The sequence below is a fragment of the Kogia breviceps genome, chromosome 3, assembly GCF_026419965.1.
Source record: "Kogia breviceps isolate mKogBre1 chromosome 3, mKogBre1 haplotype 1, whole genome shotgun sequence".
Lineage (NCBI taxonomy): Eukaryota > Metazoa > Chordata > Mammalia > Artiodactyla > Physeteridae > Kogia > Kogia breviceps.
Window position 1 is genome coordinate 69,981,147 of NC_081312.1, and position 21,665 is coordinate 70,002,811.

Below are 21,665 nucleotides of genomic sequence, written 5' to 3' on the forward strand. Positions count from 1 at the left end.
ACACCTAAAACTAATAAATATTGTAAGTCAACTATAGTTCAATTTAAAAAAAACAAGAAATTAACAATGATGCCATATTATTAACTAATATGCAGGCCTTATTAGAATTTTGCCAGTTTTTCTGCTAATATCCTTTTTATCTGGTCCAAGGTTCAATCCAAGTTGCATTTAGTGGTTTTGGGGGGTTCTTCAATCTGTGATAGTTCCTCATTATTTCATGTTCTTGACACTTTTGAAGAGTTCATGCCAGTTATTTTTTAGAACATCCCTCAATTTGTGTTTGTCCAGTGCTTTCTCATAATTAGAAACTTGTTACTATTTTTTGGCAAAAATAAAACAAGTGAGGTTATGTCCTTCTCAGTACATCATATAATGGAATATATGATGGCATTATATCCTATTACTGGTAATGTTAACTCTGATCACATGGCTAAATGGTGTCTGTCAGGCTTCTCCTTTCAATGTTAATATTTCCCCCTTTGTAATTAATAAGTATTTTGTGTGGAAATACTTTAAGGTTATGTAAATACCATAAATACCCTATTTCTCATCACTCATTAATTTTAGCATCCACTGATGGTTTGAGCAATATGTATATAGGTAGATAGATTTCACAAATATTACTGTGGTGTTTCAATGAGGTATCACCTCACACTGGTCAGAATGGCCATCATCAAAAATCTACAAACAATAAATGCTGGAGAGGGTGTAGAGAAAAGGGAACCCTCCTGCATTGCTGGTGGGAATGTAAATTAATACAGCCACTATGGAGAACAGTATGGAGGTTCCTTAAAAAACAAAAAATATAACTACCATATGACCCAGCAATCCCACTACTGGGCATATACCCTGAGAAAACAGTAATTCAAAAAGAGTCATGTACCACAATGTTCATTGCAGCACTGTTTGCAATAACCAGGACCTGGAAGAAACCTGAATGTCCATTGACAGATGAATGGATAAAGAAGATGTGGCACATATATACAATGGAATATTACTCAGCCATAAAAAGAAACAAAATTGAACTATTTGTAGTGAAGTGGATGGACCTAGAGTCTGTCATACAGAGTGAAGTAAGTCAGAAAGAGAAAAACAAATACCATATGCTAACACATATATATGGAATCTAAAAGAAAAAATGTTTCTGGTGAACCTAAGGACAGAGCAGGAATAAAGATGCAGACATAGTGAATGGACTTGCGGACACGAGGAGGGGGAAGAGTAAGCTGGGATGAAGTGAGAGAGTGACATGGACATATATACACTACCAAATGTAAAATAGATAGCTAGTGGGAAGCAGCCACATAGTACAGAGAGATCAGCTCGGTGCTTTGTGTCCACCTAGAGGGGTGGGATAGGGAGGATGGAAGGGAGGCGCAAGAGGGAGGGGATATGGGGATATAGGTATACATATTGCTGATTCACTTTGTTATATAGCAGAAAGTAACACAACATTGTAAAACAATTACACGCCAATAAAGATGTTAAAAAAAGAAAATAAGAAAATAAAAATCAGTGGGCACACACACACACAAAAATATTACCATGGTGTTTGTTTAATGGTGATTTTCCATTTTCCTTATTCCTTGGAGATTTATTAATTTATATTCTGTAGAGTACTCTCTTTATTTACTTTTCCATTTACAGATTTATATCTGTATAGTCATCCATGATTATTTTTAATGTAGGGGTTGTAATTCAAACTAGCATTATTTGGGTTGTTCTCTAATTGGCCCAACTTTGGTCGTTGGGAGCACTTTCAACTTGTTTTTTGTGGTGAATTTTTGAATGCCTCCATCATTTTGTAGATACTTCTATACTTTCTGTTCCTTAAGACATTCCGGTCTTATCTTGTATTTTTCCTGCCCTGGTCCTTTCCAGCACCAGCTATTTCTCCAAGGAGTCCTGGTTCCTTTTACTGGAATGACATTTAAATTCCAAGATCTAAATGCTAAGTGTGCCTATTGTTACTGGGAAGTCGTTGTTTCTAGGCCCTGTCAGAGAATAAAGCTAGGAAATAGATGTACGTGTAATAACACATGAATACACACAACTATTTATTTCTGTATCTATCCATCTGTGTGTGTGTGTGTATATTTTTTTTAAACTACTAGTCATACTGATATGTTTTATTCCAGTTTAACATGATAGAATTCGTTTTACTCTTTTCTCATTTTCATTTGTAACCTCTTCCTCTGATGATGAGAAAAATGGCTTTCATTAACCAATATATTTGCTTTTTGTTCAAACCTAATATGAATATAAAATAGTTTTAGAATTGCTAACTTACACCCCTGTTAGAAACAGATTTACTAAACAGAGTAAAACATTTTTGGAAAACTTTTTTGTTTGTCTTTAGATTTACTATATTTAGTCAGAATATTGCTTTCTGAAGTTACTTATGTTGGTTCTTTTATCCCCACCCTCATCAGTGTGGTTATTTTATTCATTTATAATAAAATTAGGTTCACTTGTTACTGTGTTTCCACTTTGAGTTCTCCTTACATCCTGGGTTATTTAATCATTTATTTATTTGAGAGGTATATAAAACAATATCATGATCCTTAGAGTAAGAGCTATGAAAAACATATCCTCACAAAAGTATTACTTCTCCCTCAATCCTATGCCATGTTCCCATTGCCTCTTTATTTCTACCCCTTTTCCACTCATTCCTGTATGTAACCAGTCTCTTTAGTTTCTATTTGATCCTTCCTATAAGTCTTTTCCTCAAATGAGCAAATACATGTATATTCTCTTATTTTTCCTTCTTGCTTAAATGGTCCCATACTATAAATACTTTTTGTACTTTGCTTTTTCCACAGAACAATATATCCTGAAAATGTCTTTCTCATTCTTATTTACAGATGCATGGTACTCCATTGTGTAGAGGTACCATAGTTTATTCAAATACTTTCTTATGTGTGGGTATTTAGGCTGTTTCCAGTATTTCACAAGTATAATAAAGAAATTTTTAAGAGATTTCCAGTGAAAGAATATGTTTCTATATCCTCGGGATACAGACAAGAAAACTTCAATAATCTTAGACAAACTCCACAGCAAACAGGGCACTGAGAGTATGGTGCCTCAAGAGCTAACAGGATAGCAATCATCTGTGGTGGTGGAGCATCAGATTCCTCGCGGCCCATACCTGATGTGTAGGATATCCACAGGCTCAACTGCTGAGAATACAAGTAGATCAAAGTAGGACTTGGGTCCATGGCAAAAACTGAAAGGTGCAAGTGTTTCATGACCAGAAACTACGACCAAGTTCACAGTCAGAAGGAGTAGATTCCAGAATAATGTTCAAATGAGATCAGTTCTCAGCGGACTCGATTGAAAAAAAAAATGGGTGAAATGAGGGTCCCCTCAGTAGAGGGAGCAGGGCCTAGAGAATGGTATAAAATACATTCATTGTAAGTTTCCTCTGGGAAGCTTCCATCTTGGACAGGAGATGGGGAAGGAGAGACTCTTGGAGGAATTTGGAATTTGAGCAGAAGCTAATTTTATCAGGGAGTTTGTATTTAAATTTCACTGAATGTTACCTTACAGAGACTATTATATTAATTATGTATTACTGTGTAGTAAATTACCCAAACACTTAGTGGCTTAAAACAACAAACATTTATTATCTCAAAATGCCTATGGCTCATTAATTCAGGAACTGCTTAGCTGGGTGGGTCTCACATAAGATTGCAAACAAAATGTCAGCCAAAGCTTCTGTCATCTGAAGTCTTGATTGGGGCTTCAGAGTCTGCTTCCAAGCTCACTCACATGGCTGTTGGCAGGAGGCCTCACTTCCTCACTAGCTATTGGCTAAAGGCCTCAGTTCCTTGCCACATGGGTCTCTCTGTGGGCTTTTTGAGTGTCCTCGTGACAAGGTACTTGGCTTCCCCTAGACTGAGTGGCACCAGAGAAAGAGCAAAGAGGAAGCTAAAATACCTTTATATTCTAATCTCAGAAGTTACACATTACCAATTCAACCATATTCTTTTCTTTAAAAGTAAGTCACTAGGTAAGCCCACATTCAGGGAAACAGAATCAGGCTCCTCCTTTTGAAGGGAGAAATATCAAAGAATATGTAGACATATTTTACAACCATGACAACTGTTTTAATCTGGGAGAGATGAGCTACTTATAATTAACAAACTAAAATTTACTTCTCTCATCAGCAGGGCTTCGGCTCCAGAACAAGATCATTACATAATAAAGGAAAGTACTTTTATTTAATGTATTATATGTAAATTGTCACCCCTGCTACAGGCTAAAAATAGATCACTATGACCAGAAGTGCTGAAAAACACCATTTACATTCTCAAATAACTTTTTAAAAGCTGAATCTGTACTATCTCTATGGTGTCACTAGTGGCATAACCTCTTTCTTTGTCTTTACCACTAATAAGATCGGAGAAAAGTTTAGATTCTCATTTCCACAATTCTTGAATTCTACAATATAAAGTACCTTATTTAAGTTTAATAATAATAAACCTTGGTAAAAAGATATGTATCCTGATATACCTTGGTTAGAAACTCATTTCTAGTTACTGGTTTTGTGTGAAAGTTTCTTTATGCCTCAGTTTTCTTATGTGCAGATAGGGATACCAATACCTCCTTCATAGTATTGATGTATCACTAAAGCACCTAGCACAGTACCAAGAACATGGTGGACACTCAAAGAATGGTATTATCACTCCGTGCCACACAAATAGAATTATATTGTTATGGTTTTAGGATTGAATTTCTTAACCTTCATTCTGTTTAGAACTCTGCTAAGTGTTATACATAAGTATCAAGTACGTACAATCAGATGATGTTGGGAGATAAACTTTGCCATCTTCATCAAGTGTAATATTCATAATCAGTGAAACTAATAAAATCAATTCATCAATACCTAGGATTAGAGTACAGCTTTTGAATTACCAAAGAAGATTTCTGAGAGTTAAGAGCTCTGATACTGGAGTCATATAGGCTGCATTAAAACACTGGTTCCACACTTACTAAGTGTATGACTTTGGGCAAATCAGTAACTTCTCTGGGCCTCAGTTTCATTATCTATATCACAGAAATGATAGTGCCTTCCTCATAAGGTTTTGGGAAGATTAGTTAATATATTAAAGTAATTGAATGAAAACCTGGAATATAGTAAGTATTAAATGTTAGCTATTTTCATTAATATGATTATGATTATTACTATTATAATTATTACATTCATTTGATTTTGTTCTTTGGAGAAAAAAAGAGTTTTGAAAGTTAAAAACAAAAGAAAATACTGCCATTAATTCCAGGTGATGTTTTAAAATAATTTCCTGTTTGGATTTTGTGCATTATTTTAAGAATGACAAGGAAAGATTTTATTTGTAACCCTTAGTCACTTGGCAGAGAGAAGAAACTCAGAAAGAACCCAAATGTTGTATGTAGGTAAATTTCAGAGCTAGAAAGGTCAAAAGCTGTTTCAATATTTCTGAATCTGGATGAAGATGTATAATTGTTAATCATTTTGAGGCCAAGCTGAACAGAGTGCCTTGAGGGAAAAAGAAAGACTTGTAGGGAATTCCCTGGTGGTCCAGTGGTTAGGACTCCACACTATCACTGCTGAGGGCCCAGGTTCAATCCCTGGTCGGGGAACTAGAATCCCACAAGCTCTGTGACGCAGTCAAAAAGAAAAGAAAAGAAAGAAAGACTTGTAACTACTTTTGTGGTGGTGTCCTAGAGTGATCACGATGCTCCCTGCCTCTGCAGCCTTCTGTCTTCCATGTACTAATCAGTGACCAGCATTCTCACAAGATTCTTTACCCAATTACCTATTTCCAGTGATATACTAAACCCCTCAACAAGGAAGAGTTGAAGTTCCTGAATTTGAGAGAAATTGCCATGGGGCTAAGTGGCATAGTGTAGCCAAGAAAGCTTACTTCAAAATCTAGGGAAATAACACTAACTTTTCTCCACACCATATATTTTGAAAGCTTGATTCAACCGAGAATTTTACACAAAAACAAAAATCAGCTTAAAATATGCACTAATTTATTACTGAAAAAACATGGAACTTAAGCAGAGAAATTTTAAAAGTCACAACTTTCCACGATATAGTGGTAGCCTCTCCTGATTGACAGAGGTCTAGTAATCTAAGTGAATATCACCCCAGTCCAACTATGCCTTATGGGAAAAATTTGTCAATATCCAAATATCACTAGCCTGTGACTATGAGAGTAGTCCCATTTACAAAAATACTCAGATTGTTGCTAGGTCTTAGCACATATACATTTTATTGTACACTTCATCTTTTTCTCAAAATTCCCCTTCTGACATTCTCAAGGAGGAGTTTCACTTGTTTCCAGGAACAAATTTTACTTCTATTTTTCATCTCTGCTCACTTCACAGAAGTCAGGTACTCATAAGCCACTTGAGGAGGGTGTCACACCACCATTATTGCTGACTTTCTCCAACATTCCCACCCTGACTGTCCCTCAGAATGTGGATTTTGCACAGAAGTCTACGGTAGAGTGGGAAGTCAGAGATAGCCGTCTGCCCAACTCCAAGTGGAACTTTGGTAGTATTACCAAGATGATATGGTTGGAATTAATTTGTACTAAAATGTTAATGACTTCTGTACAATGTTTTCATTGTAAATGAAGTAATTTAGTGCCGTAGTTTAATAGAAAAATGATTTTTTTTATTTTTTTGGCCACAACATGCAGGATCTTAATCCCCTGACCAGGGATTGAACTGTGCCCCATGCAGTGGAAGCATGGAGTCCTAACCACTGGACCACCAGGGAATTCTCTGATTTTTAACGGAAAACAAGTTTTCACTGAAAAGCTACCACAAGAGATTGTGTGGGTGGTGTGGTCTTATGGTGCCCTTTCTAAATGGAGAACTGACCTCAATATTACAGAACTGAGGAAGTATTGTAATTCTCGGCAAAGAAAAAAGGAATTAAAAAGGCAATTTTTAAAAATGGAGAGGTGAAGATTCATCTTTGCCTTTTAGTAATGAGCCTTTTCAGTGAATCCATAAACTCAAGTTTTTTTGTTTTTTATTCTAAGCTTTAAAATGGGCGTATCAGTCTTTGTCTATTTTAGTTGGTAGGTAATAATAACTCCAGATAATGAGTGTAAAGCACATTTTGTAAATGTAAAATGTTTCACGAGAGAAGGTTGACCTCTTGACTTTGCTGAAATTTGTATACCATTTCTTCATATGCCTTTATTTCATAAACAGCAAGGAAAACACTTATACCTTAAACTATAATTTCCTTATCCTAAGGAAACTATAGTTTCCTTATACCTTAAACTATAATTTCCTTATCCTAATCCTATGTTAGTCATTGAACTAACATAAAGCACCCTGACTCTCACCTCTGGTCTGTAGTGATGGAAAGAATTACTTTGCTTTCAGGCATAATTCTTTAAACTCCAAAGTAGGTACCATCACACTCTAAGTTTGAATCTATTGAATAAAAAGAAGTTTCAATGAATTCAAAAGTAAACTCAAGGGAATTCCCTGGCGGTCCACTGGTTAGGACTCCATGCTTCCACTGCCAGGGGCACAGGTTCAATCTCTGGTTGAGGAACTAAGATCCTGCAAGCCACACGGGTCGGCCAAAAAAAAAAGAAAAGAAAAGAAAAGTGAAATCAAATCAAAATCTTTGATATTCAAAAGAAAAGAAAAGATAGAGTCAAAATTCTTATCCATTCTACTGAAAATATATGATTTTACTTAATTCAAATGATATTTATTTAGCCTGTGACTCAAGTAAGCTCCCTGTTGCATAGGAAAGAAGTTATATTCTTCAGGAAAATAAATGGAACAGAGGTCTCTCTAGTGCAACACTAGCTGACAACAGGAAAGTGACAGGCACAGAGGTGACTAACAAAGGAGGCTAATTTCAAAACTAAGATAAAATTAGAGGGGAAGACCTCGTAGCCTAGTGAATAAAAGCTATTTTGTGAAAAATGATTACTGCTCATATAAAATAAATATTTTATGGAAGTAATTCTTACCTTATTAATTTTAGTACACTATAACTGTGCAAAAAATATTTTTTACATGTTAGTCTGGAGTAGGTTCTTTATGAAAAGAGCAAAATGTTCCCAATTTCATTTCTTGTCCTTCTTGTGTGCACTGCTTATCACAGAAGAAGGTGTTCTCACTCTGAGATCTTTCTGTTTAAGAATAATAATCGGTGTCTCAAACTAGAAATGGACCCATTCTAGGAATTGCACCATCTAGACATAAGTCATCGTATGTGACTTTCAAGTTTTTTTAAGAGGCAACTTGGATTGCTGCCCATTCTACTGAAATGAAGAGGAGGGGGGAACCACGCTTTTTCTGAAGTCCTTGGTGTCTGAAACCACAGCATCAATTTGAAGTATTTCAAAATTTAAATTAAAAAAAGCAAAACAGAAATACAGCAGAACTCTGCGGTTGATGAGATATGGCCAAAATGAATGTGTTATCATAATCATTTGCACCTTTCTATAGACTCACCAAAATCTTCTTATCAACTTATATTTAACAAACCCCAACTAGTTCAGTGCCTACTGAAAATTTCATCCAATGTTTATCCTAAAGACATAACATTGATATTTTTAAAGTACAAAATAATCTATTTCACAATATTCTACAAAATAATCAGTGAGATTGTCTAGAAAAATAGTTCATTTTATTTAAGATATCTATCTATGAAATTGAAACCTAGATTTTGTTTTATGATAATTCACATTTTATCTGAAATGTTCACTCTAATCATTTTAATTTGTGGAAAGATGTACCCCCATCAAGAAAAAGCAGAGATTTGGTATCAGATGATCTTGAAAATACAATGCTTTTGACTGTTTAAAGAGACAGAAATTTTATTAGTAGGCTTTTAATCATTTAAAACAATAAAGAGAATATATTCTATTCATTTTCAATAGGACAAGGCAGTATTAAAACAAGACCATTCCATCAGGGAAGCTTGATTATTTTCTCAGTGCTTTAAATTATGCATATGATTGGTGACACAAATACATGTTTAAGTGGTTGCAAATTTTAAAAATCAATATTCCCAAAGAACTAAAATTATGCCCAGTCATAAATAACAAATTAATTCACCTGCATATTTTGATCTACAACTTACCCTATGAACATGAACATTTTATAAAAGAGAAGTGTCTTTTCACATCAACTTATGTTCATTATACTTCACACAAATATAGTTCAAGTCAAACACAAGCCTTTTCAAAGAAGAAAAAATTAGAACTGTTCACTGTTCTTTTCTTTCCCAGATGATCTGGTTTGAGATGTGGACTGCCATGTTGCACCAAACCCACAGCAACCAGGACCCATTGTTCCCAAGGGAAAAGTAGCCTCTGCAGGAATGCGATAGTATGCACTGCAAGGAATGTGGAAAATAGCATATGTCACTACTGTACGGCACACAACAGACAATTATGATTCAACTGTCCAAATTATAATCAGTTTGACAAATGTCCACAAGCGTCTTCATTCTATTTTATATTTTCCCTAAGACAAGGCAATCACACAACCAGACAATTCCATCAGGGAAGCTTGTTAGCTGCTTAGTCTGTTAAACCCTGGTTGCCATAGCATCTAGAGTTGAAAAAGCTGCAGATTGGCATGAAAAAGCATGTCGACAATTGCCCTGTCACAGCATGCAAGCCAGGTCTGCTCAAAGGCAGCACACTACAAGTTTTCTTTCCCAGTTTGCACTACCCCATGCTGTTTAATAATATCCATTTACTGGTATTGGGATTGATCTAGCACAGTGTAAAATTCACATCTAGTGAGACTTTGCTTTTCACATGGAGTGAAATTCTTTAACAAATGGGAGTATGGCAGTTAATTTAGCAATGTAATACTGTATATACTAAGTATATTTAGATTTAATAGAGAAACTGTCCAAAATTTTAATGCACAGCTCTTTAAAGAACCAAACAGTTTTACTTGGCAATTTTTCAGTTGACTTTCTAGTCATTTCTGAAGCCTAGTCATACTTTGCAGATGACAGACAGCATTCAAAATTCAGTAGTACATTTAAAATATGTTTTAATCATACCATAGTCATTTCTTCTTTATGTGCATGGTATAATTTAATTAAGGATATACATTTCTAAAATAACTGTAATTTAATTAAAGATTAATATCATGAACATTAAAATTATAGTCTAGAGAGCAATGTGCATACATTTTTTCCCAGAGGGATCATATACTCAATGGTGATAAATTACCATGTATTAATAAGAAAAATTGTGTTTCTACCAAAGGGTATTCAAATCCCTGCCAACTCTCAGATTCATACGGTATATGGATTTTCAATAAAGCATGTTTACAAACAGCCATTGTTAACTTACTGGAACTATGAAAATGTGAAAATGTCTACATGAGTTGTGAGATTTACAAAATAATTTTTGTTCAGAAGTTTATATTTGTGTTATCCAGTCTTCTTCCATTACCTCCTTACATTCTAATCTGTCACTTCAATTTAGTTTTCATTCAATGCTACAAAGAAAAGAAATATTTTAAGATACTTACTTGGGAGCAAATTAACCTGGCAAACGGATAAGTCTTTCAAATACAGGTATTTTTCTATGTTTTCTACTATACTTGTTCTTTCCATTAATATCCACTGCTTTGCTCTCAAAATGTCACAAAATCATATTTAATTAGCTAGAAATGACCTCATTTTTTTGAACTTCACATAGGAAAAAAGTTGATAGTTTACCACAGTACAAGAAAGGGAAGTTAATATTTACACTAAATTAGAGATATTGAAGTAATGATTATTTTTCATATTCCTGAACTACTGAAGACCTTTTTTTCCTAAACAAGATTATCAGAGATTTTTTTAGACAGAATGATCAAAGCATAGCACCTTGAGTTTTATACATACGTATAAGTGTGTGTATATATATATATATATATATATATATATCAGTATGAAAATAGTGTTAATGAGTGAGCCTTTTCAGTAAAATTCAGTATGAATTTAAATCCGTCATTTTCTAGGAATTCTCAAAAATCTCAAAATCTTGGGATGAAACTTGGTTCACATATGGTGTCCATGAATGTGTTTTCTTATACCACATCTTCCAGTTTTTTAAAAAAGAGGAAAGCTGTTTACTTGTTAAAGGTCTTTTTATAAGCTTTGATGACTCAAAAACACCTTCATTTTAACACATGGAATTTGGCAAAGAACTTAACCATGTTACCATTTGGAAGACTTTGATATTTTGAAAAAGAGAGAATTAAAAACAACAGAGATTGAAACTTAAGTTGGCTTTTGTGTATAGAACATGATTTTCTCAAGTATATTTTCTAGTATAAGGATTTGCTATTGAAATTTATCTGCCAGAATACTATAACATATCAAAGCTATAGTTATCCTGAGTGAACAATGGTGAGTAGAGCCTCAGACTTTACCCTGGTGTATCAAGTTAAAAAAACAAAGGTTCTTGGTATAGCATTACAATAATCTAAATAGATAAATGTGTATGTCAAGTAAAAAGCTTAACAAAAGGTTGAAACAAAATTTCTTCTAATTACGCTTTTCCAGAAAGATTGTATTTAAACTTTTGTTTGTTTCTCATTTCCTTAATTCACATGCAATACAGTGCAGTGCAGTTCTTCAAGTTGGATTAAAGGAGTTACCACTTCTTAACAAGTCTTAAGGATATGTATTCTCCTACAGTCCTCAAAGTATTCGGTTTGCAGAATTCCACAAACTGGGTAGCATGGAAATGAAAGTTTATGCTTTAACTCAGAATACCTTTGCTTTAGTTGGGATAGCTCAAATCTTCCCTGTAACCCAAATGCTGCTTTTATCTGTGATTTACAAGCAAATGTTGTTCTTTATAACTGTGCTGTGTTCATATTCTCCATTCCCACTACTTAAAAAATATGTAAAAACTGCATTTTTTATAAGTAGTTTATTTCATGTACATTCTTCTACTCTAAAATTGGAAATTACCTTATCCTTTCTGAATTGCTTCAGACATATCATTGGATATCATTATTACTTTTGGACCTCCTCTACAAATAATGTACCTTTCAGTCATTATGATTATTGCCAAATGGAAATTATAGAAGAAAATGTTGATAAACCTAAAAAGAAATCTATAAAATGAAACAAGCAAACTTGACTTGTGGCAGAAAATAGGTGGTATCTTGCAATGCCATTAGTTCCTTTCATAATACAAAGGGTAAATGTCATACTAAAGACACTAAACTGCTTTATTTCATAAAACAAACACACCCTTATTCCCTAAGTGAACTACCACCTTACACAAAATGTAGGTTTCATGTAAGCACATACATTCTTGTGTAAGGTAGTTCTTCTTTTTCTGGGTGATTTTGCCTTATTCTGAAATTTTCTTCACCTGACTGAAAGCACATTAACTGCTAGATAGGCATCACACTGATGTCTCCATGCTGTAGCATAGAGCCGTGAATTTGCTACGATCTGTTTAATCAGCAGTATATTGATTTTCCGCAGCTTTCCTTCATTTTAGCCCCATAGCAGGCTTCTGTAATTTCCTTTGGACAAAGTGTAACCAAACTGTGCTAAGTGATGTTGATTTGCAGGCAAAAGTAAAGGGGTAAATATAAATTAACAAGCTATAAACATTTTACAAGTGGGGAGTCAATAAAAACAGTGTCTGCCGTTTCTTTAAAAAAAAAAATGATTTGAAGCAGATTGTTAACAAACGTGTCCAAAGAAACTGACATGAGTCTGAGAATAATTTTTGTGCTTTGTGATTAAGAATTGATCAGTCTAAAAGCCTTGGATGCAACTGAATCACCCATAAGCTGCTGGCCTGAAAAGGCTCAGCAGGGGCTGGTATTTGTTTGTTAAACTCCCATGATTCCAAGTAGATAATTGGTCTGTGAAGTTCATGGCAGAATCAGAATTTGCTTTCTTGCTTCCCAGCTGGCTGAGCGCTGGTTTTATAGACTTATGTGTACAAATTTAGCCAGCAGCAAACCTCACATCTTTAATATAAAAGGTGTTTTGTTGTGTTTTTCAGGTGCTGAGTGGAAAGCCCACACTCCAGAAGCTCATTAAAAGGGCCAAGTTACAGTACAGGTTTATTTCTGTCACAGCGTTTCTGAAAACAGTGACAAGGATTAATATGTTTCTTTAGTACTGGAAAAAGCCTGACACAGTCCCTTGTGAATTTGATCATCTGTTTCATTGCCTGTATAAGATTCAATCTCCTATTATATCCTGAAGTTCCAGCTGTAAACTAATGCTGGTAAGAATTCATAAGCTATTGCAGAAGCCTGGGGCAAAACTAATTGTTTCATTCAACAGTCACTTATTTATTTATTATTTATTTCATACCCCTCTCTTATCATCTTTTTCCACTGTTCCTCCTCAAAGTCAAGATGATCTTGGCTCTTCGTCTGCATGCACAGAGCAAATATAGAGACATGGGAAGTTCATGCTGCCAGGAGCTTTCAAAAAAAGTTGCTACAGATCAGCGTGTTGTAGAAATGTGGCCTGATCTAAATTTCTCATAAAACTTCTCTACTTTCCTTTCCTTAAAATGGTAATTCCTTATTAAAAAAGCAGTTATCTGCACAAACATTATAACCTCTATGTTTTGTATAATCATGTGACATTAGACTCTATCTGCTAGTGGTTGCTATGTTTCTGGGACATGATTTAACATGTGGTAAATGCAAATCCTGGTAAAGTGCAAACTATGTCATAAAATGATTCTGTTTTACATCAAAGTAGATAGGCAAATAGCTATTTGCTATTTTCAAAAATTAACAAAGCTATAACAATATGCTGTATAGATACCATAAAAAGTAATCTTTTGAATTGAGGAATCTCTGTCTCTAAATCTCTCTCTAAGTCAATCTCTCTCTCTCTCTCTTTCTCAATTCAGTTAGTGGTAGAGTAATATTCCTTACCTACCAATTTTTGTTTATGGCAAATTACATGCTACATTAAAAATTTAGATACAAAAATTTATATTCAAAATTTCAAACTTTAATGCAAGTACATAATAAGATACAAACAGAAGGATTCCTAATAGTCCATTTGTGTACACTTTATAAAAAGTTGGTGGAAATTAATGCAAGATTAGACAGAAGAAGTATATTCAGGGAGTGTTTGAAATTAGACATTAAGCTTCCATTCTTAACAGAAGTTGAGTGCTAATTCCCTATACATCACAGACATTTTAATCCATAATAACTGACTGTAAATACAGTATGAAGCTAGCTAGAGCCTTATTTACAACTGCCAATTTTCTGCCCTCCAGCACTAAAAACAAAAGCAAAATGGTAGCACAAGAACTGCCAAGCAAAACACACCCTGCCCCTCATGTACACTCCTTTCTATTTCCACGCACAGAACCTCTTGCTTCTTGTTTTCCATCAACGAGTTCAACTATGGGATTTGAAATAAAGTTAAGGAAAAAGGCATTTGGGTGACATGACAACAACAAGTAATTGTTAAAATGGTCATCTCTTTCAAACGTGTCCCCTTAAAACATTGTAAGTGCTTGTAAGCATTTCATGGCACTTTTAATTGAGAAGTAACACATGTGCTATGCAATGCATATGTTGCAATGGCAGCCACTTATTTTTACTGAATAGCTACAAAATTTGCACTCAATTTTGTTCATATAATAAAAGCGCATGTTATGTGTTAAAAAGAATATATCATGGATATTTTGATTGATAAAGTTGTATTTCCTGTTGTTCTTCATCCTCTGTGCCTTCCTATCATATCTCATTTACATAAATAATGGCAGCCCAATTATTTCTGTTTCTACTTTTTTTAGAAGCTTAAAACATTTGTCAACATTTTAGTGAGGTTTTCCCTACGACCTTAATTCAATGAAAATAATTTCTGCTAAATGCTAGATGATGTATTACCCTTCTATTGTGGATAGCAGCAATTTGCATATTATTGCATCTATTACTTACCTTGTATATATTAAAATAGTAACATAAGGCATATAACAATGACTTGCATACATGATGCTATGAATAATTTGTTTATCAATAACAACCTTTTTTCAGTGAGCTCAGTACTTGTTATTTGATATTGAACCCTATCCTTATATATTCAGTATATTGAGAACAAATGGGACTCATACATTAGAACAGAGTAGTGGCTACCAGAGGGTGAAGGGTGAGGGTGCAAAAGGGGATAGATGGAAACTAAATTTTGGGTGGTGAATACACTGTAGTGTGTACAGAAGTTGAAATAGAATGTTGTACACATGAAACATATAATGTAATAAACTAATGTTACTTCAAGAAGAAATAAATTTTAAAAAAAGAACGTGTACATCTTAATTAGCTTTTTAAGGTTTTTGAGAAGAAATTTTATTTGTATCACACAGAAAAAACTGAGGGTTACTCCTTGGACAAAAATAGATGACTAAGCCAATATTAGATCTCAATACCCTTTTGACTTTAGATCACATCTTAATATTTCATGCCAAAGGTTTATGAATTCCAAGGCTGGTAAACACATATGTGGAGATTTATGTTTTATTGGCTAGATTGTAGGATCCTTAAGACAGGGTAAATGTCTCATTTAACTTTTAACCAACACTAAATACGTATTTAGTATTCAGTAAATATTCATTAAATTGAATAAACTGAGGCTTTCAAGACATGAATTGCCAATGCATCATATCGTAATAGAGTATACAAATTCCTGTCACTTATGGCAATGATGATCAGTTTTTCAGGTCAACATGTTTCAATTACAAATTATTGCACAGACACTATTTATTGTGCCTTCTAATGGGAAATTAGATGAGTAAGAAGATATGAGGATATATGTGTAGGTATAGCTGATTACTTTGTTGTAAAGCACAAACTAACACACCATTGTAAAGCAATTATACTCCAGTAAAGATGTTAAAAAAAAAAAAAGTAGACAGTGTCTGGCATGCTATAATTTGATGTTGCTTTACTCCTATAAATTAAAAAGATTATATATCTTAGAGAGAAAAAGGTGAAATTTTAAGAATCGTCTTTTTTTGTTGGTAAGTCTGTAAAGTATAGTATCCTATGAGACATTAGTAAACATGAAAATATTATAGATACAAGAAAAATGCTATAAAAGGCATGATTGCTATAGATTTATGAGAGAGTGCTAGTAAACCCACATCATTTGTTAGAAATTGCATGTAAAAAATATAAAGTTTAGATTTTGTGGCTAAGTAAACAGCATGGCCTTATATTTGCCATGGAAATCTATACCAAGAGACTAAGACAGACATAATTTGTTAAAACAAACTACTAAGACAGACATAATTTTTTAAAACAAACTTTGAAAAATTTTTCTACCAATTTCTGTTCTCATATTAAATCCTAGAATAGTCTGGCATTGAATTAAGTAAAGTAGGTCTATGATAGAAATCTGAGGCATATTTCTAAGGACAGAATCTGTGCCAACAGTGTCAATCAGACACTTAAAAAGTACTGTTTATTTAAGATGATTAATGACTATCTAATGTCTTTGTTGATTTTTCTTTGCAGTTAAGTGGTGGTCTCAAGTTTATTTTGGTAATAAGGCACTGTTCTGGGAAACGAATTCAAATCTTGAGTTCTCATCTATTTAACCTTTAGATTTTTGTTAAGTGGAAATTATGCTTTGTTCCCTCAATTTCCTTTATTCTGCATTATACTACATCTTTTCATTCAAAAATGTCCAAACCAGTGAATTAGATACATATTGTAACGTATTGAAATCTGTAGCTACCCTTAGTTCAAGCAACTTCAGAAAGTTAAAATAAGTTAATGATCAATTGTATATGAAAGGAGTATTGCAGATCATAGTGTAATTGTGCCCACAGTGAACAAAGTGAATGATTTGTGCTTTCTTAGCTTGTTCTCACTTGCCCACTAGTTTGTAAATTCTTTTACTCCTGAATATGAAACACATGACTCTATTTAATTATTTTAGTCTCCATGCAAAGAATAAACATCCCAATTAATATAGGTGTCATCAGTGTAGGTGATATATCCTGGGGAATTGTAAAGCTAAACAAGAAAATAATAAATATTTACATAGGGTATACAGATATTTTTACCTCATTATAACCAACAATAATACCATAGATATGGCACTTAGAATGAAACTACTTCTTTATTCCCAAATCACAGATTGTCATCTTTGTTGAGCTATTTGTTTGGAAATTTAAAATATGGTTATCTGACTAATTGATTCTTCTTACAGGAAGCTGTTCCTTTGGGTGGAAATTATAACATCAGAGAGAAGATTGGCCCAAGTGAATTTCCAAGGTTTAGTCAACAATATTTATTAAGCTCTTACGGTATAACAGAACATTATATCAGGTTTTGTATGGGAATAGTCAAAAAATGAGTGTAGGGTACAGGATTCCTCTCCACAGAGCATTTTAATATGTATTAGAAAACTAGGACATTCATCAAGAAGACTTAGATGGACACTTTTATTAACCAGAGTTACATAAGTACCACGAAAAGGCCAAGTGGAGGCATGGTCATAATCAGGTAGTATTCATCATGGAAAAAATTTGTTTTAAGCCAGGTTTTAAAGTACTTAAGAACTATTGAATGGAAAGGGGAGGGACTTAATAAGCTCCCCAGAGGAGAATTAAACGTCATTTGACAAGCACTGAGTGCCTTCTATATGCAAGGCACTATGCTCTGGACTTTTATTGACTTGTAAAAGACTCAGAGGCGTGCCTGCCCTCATGATCTCTCCATCTAGTGATGGAGACAGAGAGGTTAGCAACAGTGGCATGTGCCAAGGCTCAGGAGCAGAACCATTCCTAAAATCTTTAGAGAACCAAAAGACTTGTGTTTTTGCCTGCACTAAAGATGCCACATAGAAGAATAAAAATTAACTAGTTTACGGAATTGCTGGAGTGGGTCAGTTGGCAAATGATCTTGAAAGCACATGCATCAGCTAGAAACAGTTTCAAGTCATGAGAGCTGTGAATCAAACTCCAAAATGCTATCAGTGGTCCAGGTTCCTTCTTTCTTTCTGTTTAATGATTCATAGTGTGAAACTCTAGAACTAAGAAGGGGAAATACCATGGGCCTGAAATTTCCTCTAGCATGTGCCCCTGTGCACACACACAGGCACACACACACACTTTCTCCATCTTAGTTAACTGGCACCCCATTCACCCAAACTATAAATATAGGAACCATTTTTTCTTCCTTTCCTCACCCCTTGTAGCAATTCCTATAAGCATTACATCCAAAATACTCCTGCATTTAGCCACTAGTTAACCATCTTCACTACTACCACCCTAGTTCAAACCTCCAACATCTGTTATTGGGGTTATTACAATAGTAATTTACCTGAACGCCCTGAACTCTTATCCCTTACAATGTAGTCTCTTCTGATAACCAGAGTGATCTTTTAAAGAATATAAATCAGATTATTCTGCTCACATGCTTAAAACTGCTGACAAGCCTTCCACTGCAGGTTTTAGAATTAAAACCTCAGATTCTGTATCATGGCCTGCCTACCTAGCCATAAATGATCTAACCCCTCAGCACTCTTCCACTTATTCTCTCCACATTGACACACTCCTTATACTTTATATACTTTCTTTTTTTCTTATACTTTGTATGCTTATACTTCATATACTTTCTGTAGCCATTAAGATCATTCCTACTTGAATGTGTTTACACTTACTGTTTGCCCTTCCTATAATACTCTTCCCTCTAGATAATTACATCCATATATCTGGCTCCTTATCTTTCAGGTCTCAGAGGTCTTCAGAGGACAGTCTATCTAAAGTGATCTCCTTTCACCCAGGTACCATCCCTGTTCTGTTTTTTTTTCACTGTGACTTTCTCTATCTAAAATATGTATCTTTTAATGTATTGTGTCTGTCCAGTAGAATATAAGCTCCATTAGGCAGGCACATTATGTCATATGTGTTCTTGTTTCCCTGCACATAAAACAGCTCCTGCTTCAAAACAGGCACTCAATAAATACTTGTGGAATGATTAAATGATTAAGATGGCTTTGGAAGATGTCCACAGCATTGTCTTTGACATGAGGCAAGTTTGGCACTAACTGATGAGAACCAAGGAGAAATAGTAACACTTTTTTTGCAGTAGGAATAGTAATACTGTAGGAGGAAAACAAAATTAGTTAAAGGATGTCCTGGGACATTCGTCCACAGTACACAGAAGGCAGAAAAATGGGGCTATTCAGGTTTGGGAACTGAACTAAAAAAGAATAACAGGATCAGAGACTGTAGAGTCTAGTAGGATGACTATACAGCCCAATTTACTCAGGACAGTCCCAATTTACATCTATTGTCCCAACTTAATTATTAACTATGCCTCCCTTTCATTCTCAAAAGAATGTTCCCTGGATGAAAAATTATATGATCAACCTAAGTTTAGGATGCTAAAGAACTATCCATGGAGTTCCTACCAGCCAGTGAAGACTAAAAGGAGAATCCTTAGTAGTTTTGTACCATGTCACTTGCTCCTCTGAAATGTAGAACAACTCAGAATGTTTTCCAAAGGCATAGGCCTCAAAGGGATCAACATGGACTTTTCCACCAGCTGCTTCAGTGACTGTGCAATAAGCAATCATCCAGGGATCTCAGCCTGAGCTATGTGAAAGTATTTGGCAAAAAGGAATTAACACTGCTACTTCTGATGCAAGAACAGCAAGTACTTCACTGAATCATCAAGTCAAACCAAAGATGGAAGGAGTCCCAGAATGCCAGCTGGGCTAGGTTCCCGCTTTAGTAAGCTAAATACAAAAACTTGATCAGGTCTCAAATGGCATTTATTTAATTAACATACAGGTAAAATGGGCCACATGAAGACTACATTACAATGAACAAACCACATAACTATGTGGCAGCTCTTCTACTGGATCTGCAGACATGAGTCTAATAATTTTTATTCAGTTTTCTGTAGACTTCTTCCAGCTCTGAGTTTAAAGAGAAATTTTTAAAAGCAGATTTAACAGGTTTTCTCTGATAAACTCTGTTACAATTTTTGTCATTAGCAGAATTAGTGTAGTAGTTCACAAGCACAGGTACTTGTTTGGAGGTTTACGTATGTTATATCAGTTAATCTCTATACATACATGCCTCAGAGATATTGTGAGTTCAATTACAGATCACTGCAATAAACCAAATATCAGAATAGAAGTAAATCACATGAACTTTTTTGGTTTCCCAGTGCATATGAGTTATGTGCACACTATACTGTAGTCTATTAAGTGTGCAATAGCATTATGTCTAAAAAATGGACCTATCTTAATTAAAAACTACTTTATTGCTAAAAACAATTGTAACCATAATCTGAGCCTTGAGTCATAATCTCTTTGCTGGTAGAGGGTCTTCCTTCTATGTTCATGGCTGCTGACTGAGCAGGGTGGTGGCTGCTGAAGATTGGGGTGGCCGTGGCAGTTTCTTAAAATAAGACAACATTGAAGTTTGCTGCATCAGTTGACCGTTCCTCTCATGAACAGTTTATCTGCAGCAGGCAGTGCTGTTTGACAGCATTTTACTCACAGTAGAACTTCTTTCAACATTGGAGTCAATCTCTCAAACCCTGCCTCTGCTTTATCAACTAAATTAATTTACTGTATTCTAAATCATTTGTTATCATTTCAACAATCATCACAGCATCTTCACTAGATGTAGATTCTTTCTCAAGAAACCACTTTCTTTCCTCATCCATAAGCAGCAACCCCTCATCTGTTTAAGTTTTATTATGAGATTGCGATAATTCAGTCACGTCTTCAGACTCCCTATCTAATTCTACTCTTGCTATTTCTGCCACATCTGCATTACTTCCTCCAGTGAAGTCTTGAACCTTCAGAGTCATCCATGAGGGTTAGAATCAACTTCTTCCAAATTCCTGTTAATGTTGATGTTTTTACCTCTTCCCATAAATTATGAATGTTCTTAATAATATGCAAAATGGTCAATCCTTTACAGGAGGTTTTCAATTTACATTGCCCAGATCCATCAGAGAAATCAGTCTGTGGCAGTTATGGCCTTTCTCCAATAAGAAGACTTGAAAGTCAAAATTAATCCTTGATCCATGAGCTGTAGTGTGGATGCTGTGTTAGCAGGCATGAAAAAAAAACGTTAATTTCATTGTACATCTCCATCAGTGCTATTGAGTAACCAGGTGCATTGTCTTTGAGCAGTAATGTTTTGAAAGGATTCTTTTTTTCTGAGAAGCAGTTCTCAACAGTAGGCTTAAAATATTCAGTAAACCATGTTGTAAATAGAAGTGCTGTCATCCAGGCTTTGTTGTTCCGTTTACAGAGCACAGGCACAGTAGACTTAGCATAATTCTTAAGGGGCCTAGGATTTGGGGAATGGTAAGTGAGCACTGGTTTCAACTTAAACTCACCAGCTCCATTAGCCCCTAAAAAGAAAAAAAAAAAAAAAAAAAAAGGAAAGAGTCAGCCTGTTCTTTGAAGCTTTGCAACCAGGCATTGACCTGTCCTCTCTAGTTATGAAAGTCCTAGATGGCATCTCCTTCTAATAGAACACTGTTTCATCTACATTGAAAATCTGTTGTTTCATGCCAACAGGCACATGAAAAGATGCTCAACATCACTAAACATCATGGAAATGCAAATCAAAACCACAATGAGATATCACCTCATACTTATCACAATGGCCACTACCAAAAAGATAGCA

General features: G+C 34.7%; 1 non-coding gene and 1 pseudogene across 1 annotated transcript; both read left to right on the forward strand.

Moving 5' to 3' along the window:
* Positions 1–21,665, forward strand: part of LOC131752828 (ubiquitin-conjugating enzyme E2 E3-like) — a 145,504-nt pseudogene that overhangs the window by 90,688 nt on the left and 33,151 nt on the right.
* Positions 5,550–5,622, forward strand: TRNAD-AUC (transfer RNA aspartic acid (anticodon AUC)). Its single transcript has one exon. It is a non-coding gene; the product is annotated as a tRNA-Asp (tRNA).